Source organism: Anomaloglossus baeobatrachus, chromosome 6 (genome assembly GCF_048569485.1).
Source record: "Anomaloglossus baeobatrachus isolate aAnoBae1 chromosome 6, aAnoBae1.hap1, whole genome shotgun sequence".
Taxonomy (NCBI): Eukaryota; Metazoa; Chordata; class Amphibia; order Anura; family Aromobatidae; genus Anomaloglossus; species Anomaloglossus baeobatrachus.
This window is the reverse complement of record NC_134358.1, coordinates 244,159,632-244,171,790: the sequence shown is the minus strand read 5'-3', so window position 1 is coordinate 244,171,790 and position 12,159 is coordinate 244,159,632. Positions and strand designations below refer to the sequence as shown.

Below are 12,159 nucleotides of genomic sequence, written 5' to 3'. Positions count from 1 at the left end.
TACATAACACCAACATAAATACAGTTAGGTCCAGAAATATTTGGACAGTGACACAAGTTTTGTTATTTTAGCTGTTTACAAAAACATGTTCAGAAATACAATTATATATATAATATGGGCTGAAAGTGCACACTCCCAGCTGCAATATGAGAGTTTTCACATCCAAATCGGAGAAAGGGTTTAGGAATCATAGCTCTGTAATGCATAGCCTCCTCTTTTTAAAGGGACCAAAAGTAATTGGACAAGGGACTCTAAGGGCTGCAATTAACTCTGAAGGCGTCTCCCTCATTAAACCTGTAATCAATGAAGTAGTTAAAAGGTCTGGGGTTGATTATAGGTGTGTGGTTTTGCATTTGGAAGTTGTTGCTGTGACCAGACAACATGCGGTCTAAGGAACTCTCAATTGAGGTGAAGCAGAACATCCTGAGGCTGAAAAAAAAGAAAAAAATCCATCAGAGAGATAGCAGACATGCTTGGAGTAGCAAAATCAACAGTCGGGTACATTCTGAGAAAAAAGGAATTGACTGGTGAGCTTGGGAACTCAAAAAGGCCTGGGCGTCCACGGATGACAACAGTGGTGGATGATCGTCGCATACTTTCTTTGGTGAAGAAGAACCCGTTCACAACATCAACTGAAGTCCAGAACACTCTCAGTGAAGTAGGTGTATCTGTCTCTAAGTTAACAGTAAAGAGAAGACTCCATGAAAGTAAATACAAAAGGGTTCACATCTAGATGCAAACCATTCATCAATTCCAAAAATAGACAGGCCAGAGTTAAATTTGCTGAAAAACACCTCATGAAGCCAGCTCAGTTCTGGAAAAGTATTCTATGGACAGATGAGACAAAGATCAACCTGTACCAGAATGATGGGAAGAAAAAAGTTTGGAGAAGAAAGGGAACGGCACATGATCCAAGGCACACCACATCCTCTGTAAAACATGGTGGAGGCAACGTGATGGCATGGGCATGCATGGCTTTCAATGGCACTGGGTCACTTGTGTTTATTGATGACATAACAGCAGACAAGAGTAGCCGGATGAATTCTGAAGTGTACCGGGATATACTTTCAGCCTAGATTCAGCCAAATGCCGCAAAGTTGATCGGACGGCGCTTCATAGTACAGATGGACAATGACCCCGAGCATACAGCCAAAGCTACCCAGGAGTTCATGAGTGCAAAAAAGTGGAACATTCTGCAATGGCCAAGTCAATCACCAGATCTTAACCCAATTGAGCATGCATTTCACTTGCTCAAATCCAGACTTAAGACGGAAAGACCCACAAACAAGCAAGACCTGAAGGCTGTGGCTGTAAAGGCCTGGCAAAGCATTAAGAAGGAGGAAACCCAGCGTTTGGTGATGTCCATGGGTTCCAGACTTAAGGCAGTGATTGCCTCCAAAGGATTCGCAACAAAATATTGAAAATAAAAATATTTTGTTTGGGTTTGGTTTATTTGTCCAATTACTTTTGACCTCCTAAAATGTGGAGTGTTTGTAAAGAAATGTGTACAATTCCTACAATTTCTATCAGATATTTTTGTTCAAACCTTCAAATTAAACGATACAATCTGCACTTGAATTCTGTTGTAGAGGTTTCATTTCAAATCCAATGTGGTGGCATGCAGAGCCCAACTCGCGAAAATTGTGTCACTGTCCAAATATTTCTGGACCTAACTGTAAGTACATATGTCGCAATTGCATAATGAAGAGGTGTATGGGCTGTAGGGATAGAGCGAGACCTACGGGAAATTACATTAGAGACACAAAATTGTAGAAAGAATTCTACGACAAGCCGATAAGGTCAAAGAACAAAATATTTATTGGTTAAAAAAGACCGCCACAATGTAGTTTGAACCAGAGGAAGAGGGCATCACATGTAGTAAAATGGATGGAGGCAGATACTCCATGATATGCAGTAAAACAGTCCAGGGACAATATATGGCAGAAAATGTGACAAATTAGTTTGTAAATAAAGAAACTATATGAACAGAAAAAAATAAGACACACAGTTTTGCAATATAACGTGTGTATCACATGTTAATAAAAGTGAAAATTTGCAGGACTGGGAGACCAGATGGCGTGTTATAAATGCAACAGTCAGCCTAGTAAAAGGTAAATATAATCAGGAAAAGAGGACACCACATGTCGTATGTGCAAACAATGGTGTGCCAAAGGGAATAAAGCACTTGTGGCTTCAGCACAACATGATGCACACACCCAAAGTGACGACAGTTTGTAAATCTGATAGAACTTGTGCGGCCAAAAAATGAAAGGAAAATAGATACCTGATCATAGGAGATCTGGCATGGAAGGCCTGCCCGCAGATGTGACACCCACCCACGTTTCGGTGTCACCTTCGTTAGGGGGTCCCCCCTTTTCCTTTTTCTGTTTTACTGCACATCACGCTACATGTGATGCCCTCTTCCTCTGGTTCAAACTGCCATTGTGGCGGTCTTTTTTAACCAATAAATATTTTGTTCTTTGACCTTATCGGCTTTTCGTAGAATTCTTTCTACAAGTTTGGGTCTCTAAATGCTCTCTATGTAAGGTATACAGTTTTAGGATTTCTTAGCTTATGTTTTTTCCTTTATGCCTTATTATTGCATAAACAAAGTAGATAGTTTTGATACATATGAAGAAGAGAAGTCAGTTTTGTGTTACAAAGGCAAAACTTGACTACCATGATAAGGAAAGCCTACAATTTGTATTTTAGCTGCAGAATAGGAAATCAGGTCAAGAGTTAGGGGTACTTTGCATGCTGAGACATCGCTAGCCGATGATAGCGATGCCGAGCGCGATAGTACCTGCCCCCGTCGTACATGCGATATCTTGTGATAGCTGCTGTAGCAAACATTATCGCTATGGCAGCTTCACACGCGCTTACCTGGTCAGCGACGTCGCTGTGACTGCCGAAGAATCCCTCCTTCAAGGAGGCGGTGCATTTGGCGTCACAGCGACGTCACTAATCGGCCAGCCAATAGAAGCGGAGGGGCGGAGATGAGCGGGATGTAAACATCCCGCCCACTTTCTCCCTTCCGCATTGCCGGTGGACGGCGGGGGCAGGTAAGGAGATGTTTGTCGCTCCTGCGGCTTCACACACAGCGATGTGTGGAGCTGCAGGAACGACAAACAACATCGTACCTGCGGACGCACCGACATTATGAAAATGAACTACGTGACACAGATCACCGATTTTTGACTGTTTTACGCTCGTTCATCTTCTCTCCTACGCTTTACGCGTTGCGGCGTCGTTACCTGCGCCGGATGTACGTCGCTTTTGATTTGACCCCGACGATATCGCAACATGCAAAGTACCCCTTAGGCTTGACAAATATTATGCAATAAGATGTACATCACATCTTACCCAGTGGTCGCATGGGAAAAAGCAATCTATGTCTTTTGCAGTCCCAATGATCTGGAGAGAGCCAGCGGATCAGACTACCAATTGCTATTTCTGCACAGTGCCCCCATTAGGAAAGGAGTTTCAAGCAAGAAGTGGACTTCTCAGTATCTAAACATTCCATCTGCAACATGCACAGTACCATATACAGAGGAACTACCGATTCCTAAAGCACCAGATACATTTTCAGTCAAGTCAAGCGAGGAAGAAAAGGGAGTTTGGAGTCATGAAGCATCTTCCTCTCACAACCCAGACTGTCAGAAACCTCAACTTATACCACAAAGAGAAATTAACAATCTTGTTAGAGATTTGGATCTCCCCAAAAATAAGGCTGAGCTCTTAGGTTCCAGCAGTGTAACCTCCTAGCGGGCGATGTCCGGATTACTGTGTTTTGCAACCGTGATAAAGATCTTGTCCAATACTTCTTCATGGAGGTCGATCTTGTGACATGCAACATCAACAGTTTAATGGAAGCTCTGAAGAAAAGTCATAATCCAGAGGAATTTAGACTCTTCGTTGATTCGTCCAAAATAAGCCTAAAAGATGTCGAGCTGCATAATGTCAATGTGCTGCCTTCAATTCCAGTTGGTTATGAATCCTACATGAAAGAAATCTATGAACAACATAAAAACAGCTGTTGAGGTGCTGTTACGATTGAACCCGAATGCTCATGGGGATGGACAAACCAGGCAAGATGTAAAACTACGCCTCAAAACCATCTAGTACTTGCACTAGACCTGACCCTGATTTATACCTTTCAGATAGAAGAGTTGTGAGGCAGGAACATCCAGAAAACTGTCAGTGGTGCGGGCTTAAAAGAAACGAAGCCTGCAGTCAGCGCAGGCACAGATTTAGCTATCGGATCAATGACAAGTCGAGATCTCATCTGCGGACGCACCACCTCTGGGCGCCATGTTCCTTAAGTCCGCTTCTGCGAGATGAATGGGCCGAAGGTGGAGCGTGCGCAGGTGAGATCTTGAGCAGAGAGCTCAATCTGCAAATGCGCCGACTCCGGGCGCCATTATTTGAAGCCCACACCACCAACATTGTCAGGATGGCCCCTGCCTCACCACAGCGCACAGCCCACAGAATTGCCCCTGCCTCCTGTGACCATTCTCCACCACCCCACGGTAAGCTACATTCGGCTTATAAGACACAACCCTTATTTTCCTCCCAAATTTTTGGGAGGAAAAAAGCGTTTTATAATCCGAAAAATACAGGTAAATAATAAAGTAAATATAACTTCGCTACTTTGTGGATTTTCACCTATCGCTGGGGTCTCTGGAACATAACTCCCACGTTACTCTAAAGTATAAAAGGAGCTGTATTTTAACGTGCCACTGTTACTCGTGTTACTGTAAGCAGCCTGCATAGCCTAAACAAGATACCATTTGCTGTATCATCTCAAGACTGGTCTGCCATCGAGTCCATCTGGGACATCATTGGTCAGCAATGGCAAAGGGAGCTGCCAGCAGCAGATCTTGACAATATGCATGCGCACGTGCATTCAGAATGGCATCATATTACTCAGAAAATCATTTATAATCTCACTGATATGATGCCAAGGTGTGTATACTCGATACTAAATAAATGAAAATATTTTAAAAAGTTTTTTTTTCTGAATTTGCATATTCTTTGGCTATGTGTGCACGTTGCGTATTTGCGTGCAGTTACGCTGTGTATTGCACTGCAGCGTTACTGCATGCATCCTGCGTCCCCTGCACAATCTATGAAGATTGTGCATAATCCATCTGCACGTTGCGTTTGAGAGCGCAGCGATTGCATGCTGAAATTTTGATCCAAATCGCTGCGCTCAAAAATGCAACATGTCACTTATTTTGTGCGCTTTGGATGCAGCTCCCACTCTGTCTATGGTTGAGAAAGCATCCAGAGCGCATGAAATCGGCATCTATTCTGCACATACACTGCATCCATTACGCAGTGTTTCTGCAGCGATTTGAAGAGCACATGCACTGCCAAATTGCTACACAATTTTCTGCATGGACACTACGCAACGTGCGCACATAGCCTTAACATGTCTATTGATCCTGTGATTTTCATAATTAAACAACTTATTAATCTTTGGGTTGCAATTTCAACGTTAAGTGTATATACACTTGTTATTCTGGGCTCTAGAAAGTCAGCATAAAAGCTGTGCATTCCCTCAATGCCACATTGCACGCTGTGCTTAAAGCGGGCTTTACACGCTACAATATATCTTACGATATGTCGGCGGGGTCACGTAGTAAGTGACGCACATCCGGCATTGTAAGTTACATTGCAGTGTGTGAGAGGTACGTGCGATTGCGATTGAACGTTAAAACGTTCATCGCATACACATCGTTCAATTGCTAAAAATTGAACGTGAGGTTGTTCAATGTTCCCGGGGTAGCACACATCGCTGTGTGTGACACCCCGGGAACAATGAACAGATCTTACCTGCGACCCGCGGCTCCCGCCGGCAATGCGGAAGGAGGGAGGTGGGCGGGATGTTTACGTCCCTCCCACTCCAGGAAGTGGATGTTCGCCGCCCACATCGAGGTCGTATGGAAGGGTAAGTACGTGACAGCAATTAATCGTTTGTGCAACACGTTCAACAAATTGAACGTGCCGCACATATGATGGGGGCGGGTACGATCGCATACGATATCGTATGCTTAATCGTAACGTGTAAAGCAGGCTTAAGCTAGGAAGTTTCAGGAGAAATTGTGAAATACTACATAAAATATACTTTTTAACAAACAAAAAACCTGCACGTTCTGGATTTTAAACATACCAGTTATTAAGGGTTTAAATGCAAAAAAATTATTGGTAAAAGTGCTGGAGGTCACAAATTTCTGCTAAGGGGCCCCATGATATATATGTTCATACAAGCAAGTTTGCTCAATCCCAAGTCAAACAAGCAGTCAAACAGGACACTTAAGTGATTCATGTACTCCCCTATTACCACGGGTGCTGCATAAAGTCTAATAGCTGGAAGCTTTACCTTTCCACTATGGTCTTCTACAACACACTCAACAAGTGAAGAAATCCATTAAATATAAACAAGAAATGGAACATGTGGAAAAATTAAGCCACAAAAGAGCAGCATGGGTTAACATGGAATGTAAGGAGCATGTGTGCTGTGTACCGATGATGCCCCCTGCTGGAAAAGGCCAATGGCTTACGTGAAATATATATATAAAGAGAATAGCAAAATAAATGTAATTTATGTGATAAGAGCTAAGGTAAGTGACAAATCTCATAGGTCCATGAAGAGTCTGACATTCAGAGGACACATACATATTTTACAGAAGGGTTAAGTTACTCTTTTCTGTATCTTTATGGAGTTATTTGTATCCAAAGAAGAGTATATAATATGCATTAGACAGAAACGTGGGTTGATCAAGCTCCAATTAATGTTGCAAAGACGAAATTGGGTGCTTACTCCAATGCAGCAGGCCACATTACTCCCCACTTCATCAGATTATTATACATAAAGCAACAGCACTCCAATAATAGGCACAAAAAGGGATGTGCTCATGAATGCTTTTTATTTTTCTACTCCTATCCCAAAAAATAGATTGCACAGCAGAGTAAAACGTAGCAATGTTTCGAGTACTGTACCCTTCGTCAGGCCTAAAACATGGCATGTGTAGAATATCTTAGATGAACAAATGCAAAAAATCCACTTGTACCAGTATATGAAGGGATGGAATCACTGGGCTGTCTAGAGATCCAAAGAGAATGAAGAAATTACTATTGTGCACAGGAGAAAGATTAATGGTCTAAAATGCAGTGAATATAGAGGGATATGATGTCACATTATACTGCAGTGCAATCTTTTTTGGACATGAGGGTATAAAAATAAAAAGCATTCATGAAAACAGCCCTTTTTGTGCCTATTATGGTGTACTATTCTTTATTTATAATACTTTTCTTACATAAATTTGCAATCCTATGGAATACATAACACTAAGGGGAACTTTGCACGCTGCAACATCGCTACTGCAATATCGTCGGGGTCAAATCGAAAGTGACGCACATCAGGTGCAAGTAACGACGTCGCAAGGTGTAAAGCCTAGAAGCACCGATAAACAATAGCAAAAGCGTTGTAAATCGGTGATTTGTGCAGTGTCTGTCATTTCCATAATTTCGCTGCAGCGACAGGTACGATGTTGTTCCTCGTTCCTGCAGCAGCACACATCGCTGTGTGTGAAGCCGCAGGAGCGAGGAACATCTCCTTACCTGCGTCCCGGCTGCAATGAGGAAGGAAGAAGGTGGGCGGGATGTTTACGCCCCGCTCTTCTCAGCCCCTCCGCTTCTATTGGCCGCCTGCCGTGTGACGTCGCTGTGACGCCGCACGACCCGCCCCCTTAGGAAAGAGGCGGGTTGCCGGCCAGGTAAGTACATGTGAAGCTGCCGTAGCGATAATGTTCGCTACGGCAGCTATCACGAGATATCGCATCTGCGAGGGGGGTGGGGACTATCGCGCTTAACATCGCTACAATCGGCTAGCGATGTCGCAGCGTGCAAAGTACCCCTAAGACTAAATGTGATAATTACAAAGAACTTCGCAGACTGCAGTGCGAGTGTCTATATTCACGGTGATTGCGGTCATCTACTGCACCAATTGATGGTCACTGCCGTATACAGGCTAATACAATGGTCAACCAGCGTTGTGTGGAGTGGAACAAGGCGGTGCGTCCGCATAAGCTGTATTCTATCAAACAATTCTATATTATGCCATATAAAGTTAATATATTCTGCCCTGGTGGGTCTTCTGATTACAAAATGTTGTAACATATCAATACAATATGCCAGCAGGTCCTGTTCAGAAATCCTGACCTTGCTACCCAGGTTTAAGGAATTTTTCTATCCTATTTCAAAGATATACGGATATATGGATATACGGTTATAATATACGGATATATATTCTCCTTATTTACATTATGGAAGGGGCTAGAATAACAATACTTGTGTAATCCTCATAATAAAGATGAGCATTTTTGAAGCCCAGTTATAGAATGAAATAACTCACGAGTCCTCAGCAGTGTGAAGAGGAGCACAGAGGCTAAGTGGGCAGAGATTGCATTAAACTTTCATAAAGGATTATGCAGCCTCTCTGCCATATTTTGAAACTAAATACAGCATGTTTATTAAGCCCAAGATCTATTTTGTAATGTATAAAGTTTGGAGGACTATCTAAATTGGATATAAAGTCAGCACACTTTTTAAAATGCCAGTTTTTGTCATGTTAAACTTTTTTTTTGAAAGAAGAAGAATTTCAGACCTTTTTCTATCTCTAATGTCAACCATAATCTGAACAAATTCTATCACGGGTGTGTCATGGTTGACAGACAACCCTGTGGTGTCTGGCTACAGCAGGTCACTACTTTTGGCTGCACAAACTGCTCCTTGATATTACATCTTTACTCTGTGGTGTGAATGGAATTGTGTGTCTTCTGTTTTAGGGTTTGCCCTTTCGCCATTAGGACCCTGCAGAGATCTTTTCCTTTCAGCTGTTATCCCTCACCCTGTCTTTATATACTTGCATTTCCCCATGGTATGTTGCTGGTGATAGAGTTAGGTTCTTATACGATCCTGATTGCAAGCAGTCGGCTTGTAATCATCTAAAGAAAAAGTTTTTGTATGTTGCCATTCCTCTGACCCAATCATCTTTGGGACTAGTTGTTTGTTTGCTCTCCCCTGTTTGTTTTCCCTAGGTTTTCTATTGACTAGCACTCATCCTGCCCATTCATTAACTAGAGCCCAGTTCAGGGTCAGCCAGGGCCAGGTATACTGCTTGGCGCAGAACGTTTTATCAAGGGGTCGCCATTTCCTCCTTCCCTAGACACAGAGTTTACCCTCTTCCCTCCTTTTTTGCCATTCGCTCGGTATTTCCCCATACCTAGCATGACTAATCCATTGAGAAAAACAGATAATTTTGAGGTGGGAATAATAATAAAACTAAAATAATGTGGTTACATAAGTGTGAGCATCAGCGTTTGTATGCCAGGAGTGTAACTTACAGAAAAAAAAACTAATTGAAAGATTGACATCTATGCTTTATTATGGCATACAAATACTGATGAAAAATACGGATCAAAAATAGGGCTATGTGAATGAGGCCTTATGGTTGGGATGTGGTTGTGCTCAGAATTAGCCAATTAAATTTAAACAGTAGTCAATGCTCAACTGCCATCATTTATAGTGATTGTGATTAACCGCATTTAAAGTTTTGCAATTTTAGTTAAATGTTTCTGACATATCCTTAGTTGCATTTTACAGGACAAACCATAGTCCGTTAAACAGCTTGCAATACAGCAAAGGGATCTCAAATCATGACAAGTACTGGTTGTGTATTGCAAGAGATAATCTTCTGCATTCTTCTTATGTTTGGCCTGTGGGATAAGGTGGTAAGATGAGGCCTTTCCTTAAAAAAAAAAAATAAAAAAAAATATGTCTAAGCTTAGATATGTTTTTACCAAAACTTTCATCAAGTCTTCCTAAAGCATGTGGGGAGTAATGTTATGGGCTGACGAGACCAAGATGAACTTTTTGGCCGTAATTCCAAAAGGGATGTTTTATGCAAAGCCAACACTGCACATCACCAAAGGAACACCATACCCACAGTCAAGCATGTTGTAGGCAGCATTATGCTTTGGGGTTGTTTTCAGCAGCTGGAACTGGGGTTTTAGTCCAAGGTGTAGTCAATTATGAACATTTTCAAATATCAGTCAATTTTGCATCAAAACCTTCAGGCCTCTGCTAAACAGCTGAAGATAAATTTCAACGTTCAGCATGATGACCATAAGCATACCTACAACATAATAAAAGAATGGCTTCCCCAGAAGAGGAGCGTTTTGGAATTTCACAGTCCTGATTAGGGCTTTACAAATGAGATGCCCCCGAATTCTGACAGATCTGGAGTGCTACTGCAAGTAAGGGGTACTTTACACGTTGCGACATCGCTACCACTATATCGTCTGGGTCACGTCGTTAGTGACGCACATCCGACGCCGGTAGCGACATTGCAACGTGTAAATCCTAGATGGAACAATGAACGAGCATAGAAGCGTACAATCTCGCTGATCTGTGTAACGTCGTTCATTTCCATAATGTCGGATCGACCACAGGTACGATGTTGTTTGTCACTCCTGCGGCACCACACATCGCTGTGTGTAAACCCGCAGGAGCGACAAACATCTCCTTACCTGTGTCCCGACGGCAATGCGGAAGGGAGAAGGTGGGTGGTATGTTATGTCCCGCTCATCTCCGCCCCTCTGCTTCTATTGGCCGGCCGATTAGGGATGTCGCGGTGACGTCGCTGTAACGCTGAACGCACCTCCCCCTTGAAGGAGGGATTGTTCGGCAGTCACAGCGACGTCGCCGACCAGGTATGCGCGTGTAACGCTGCCATAGTGGTAATGTTCGCTACGGCAGCAATCAACACATATTGCATGTGCAACGGGGGCGGGTACTATCTTGCTGGACATCACTAGCCGATGCTAGCAATGTCGCAGCGTGTAAAAGTACCCCTAAGAGTGGACAAAGATTGCCAATTCTAGATGTGCCATGCTTAGGCTTTTACTAAAAAACTGAATGCTGTCATATATTCCAGAAGTACTTGAACAAAGTATTGGATGAAGGCTGTGCATATGAACACATTTCAGATTGTTCTCAATTGAATTGTACAGCTAACAGGTGACATTAAAGGGGTTGCCATGAACAAAGTTCATTTTAGTCAGTAGATCTCAGAATACAAACAATTTGCAAATTGGATGCGTTAAAAATTGTTCCTGTGCTGAGATCTTTAATTATAACCTTGCCAGAAGATGTGGTGTGCTCAGAGCGTGTCCCTGTACGGTCAGACACAGCCATTACACAGTACATAGCAGGGACACATATATAAGATTATCTCATCACAGGAACGTTTTCTTATTCCAAGATCTATTGATTAAAATGTACTTTTTTGGTGCTACAACTCCTTTAAGATGGAGAAAATTCTAAAGTGATAAGATTTGATTTTTTACATGACAAAATCTACTATTTGGCTACTGCCCAGTTGTGTCCATTTTTGGTTTCAGCATTTCATTTCAGTAATACAGAGCTCGTGTCAGAACTATTGGACAATTGTATCCACAATAGAGTTGAGCGGATTGCTAATAATAATCCAGGTCCGGTGGACCCGTCGCGGGTTGTCACAGAAGTCCGGATCCGATCCGGACCAATGTAAGTCAATGGGGAGTGGATCCGGGACTAGGAAAAAAAGGAGGCGAAAAAAAAAGGAGGCGAAAAAAAGGAGGCGAAAAAAAAAGGCGAAAAAAAAGGGAGAAAAAGAGAAAGAGAGAAAGAGAGAGAGAAAAAAAAAAATCCCGAACCCGGACCGTGCAGCCGGATTCCCGGGTCCAGGTCGGATCCGAATCGGACGCTGAAACCGCGCGGATCCGGACTTTTACAGTTCGGGTCCGCTCAACACTAATCCACAACCATTTTCCTAGTATAATTGCTCAAGCGCTGTGGATAATAGTTGTGACACCACAAGATAACAATGAAAAATGGTGGAATGGGCAGAACTAGGCAGGGGATGCCAGATGGACCTAGAAGGTAGTGGCATAATCCAATAAACAATAATTACTAGAAAATAAATGCAGATTAAGAACTTAGCGTATTTTCTGTACAGCGAAATTATTGCCAATCACAAAACGTGCATTCGCTTATGTCATGTTGTTACAAAATGTATATTGTAGAGTTTGTGTGATCTATAACGAGCAGTCA

The 12,159-nt window shown here is 42.6% G+C and overlaps 1 protein-coding gene across 1 annotated transcript in view; it reads right to left on the bottom strand.

Moving 5' to 3' along the window:
- Positions 1-12,159, bottom strand: part of BLOC1S5 (biogenesis of lysosomal organelles complex 1 subunit 5) — an 86,316-nt gene that overhangs the window by 19,862 nt on the left and 54,295 nt on the right. The gene's annotated exons all lie outside the window — the stretch shown is intronic.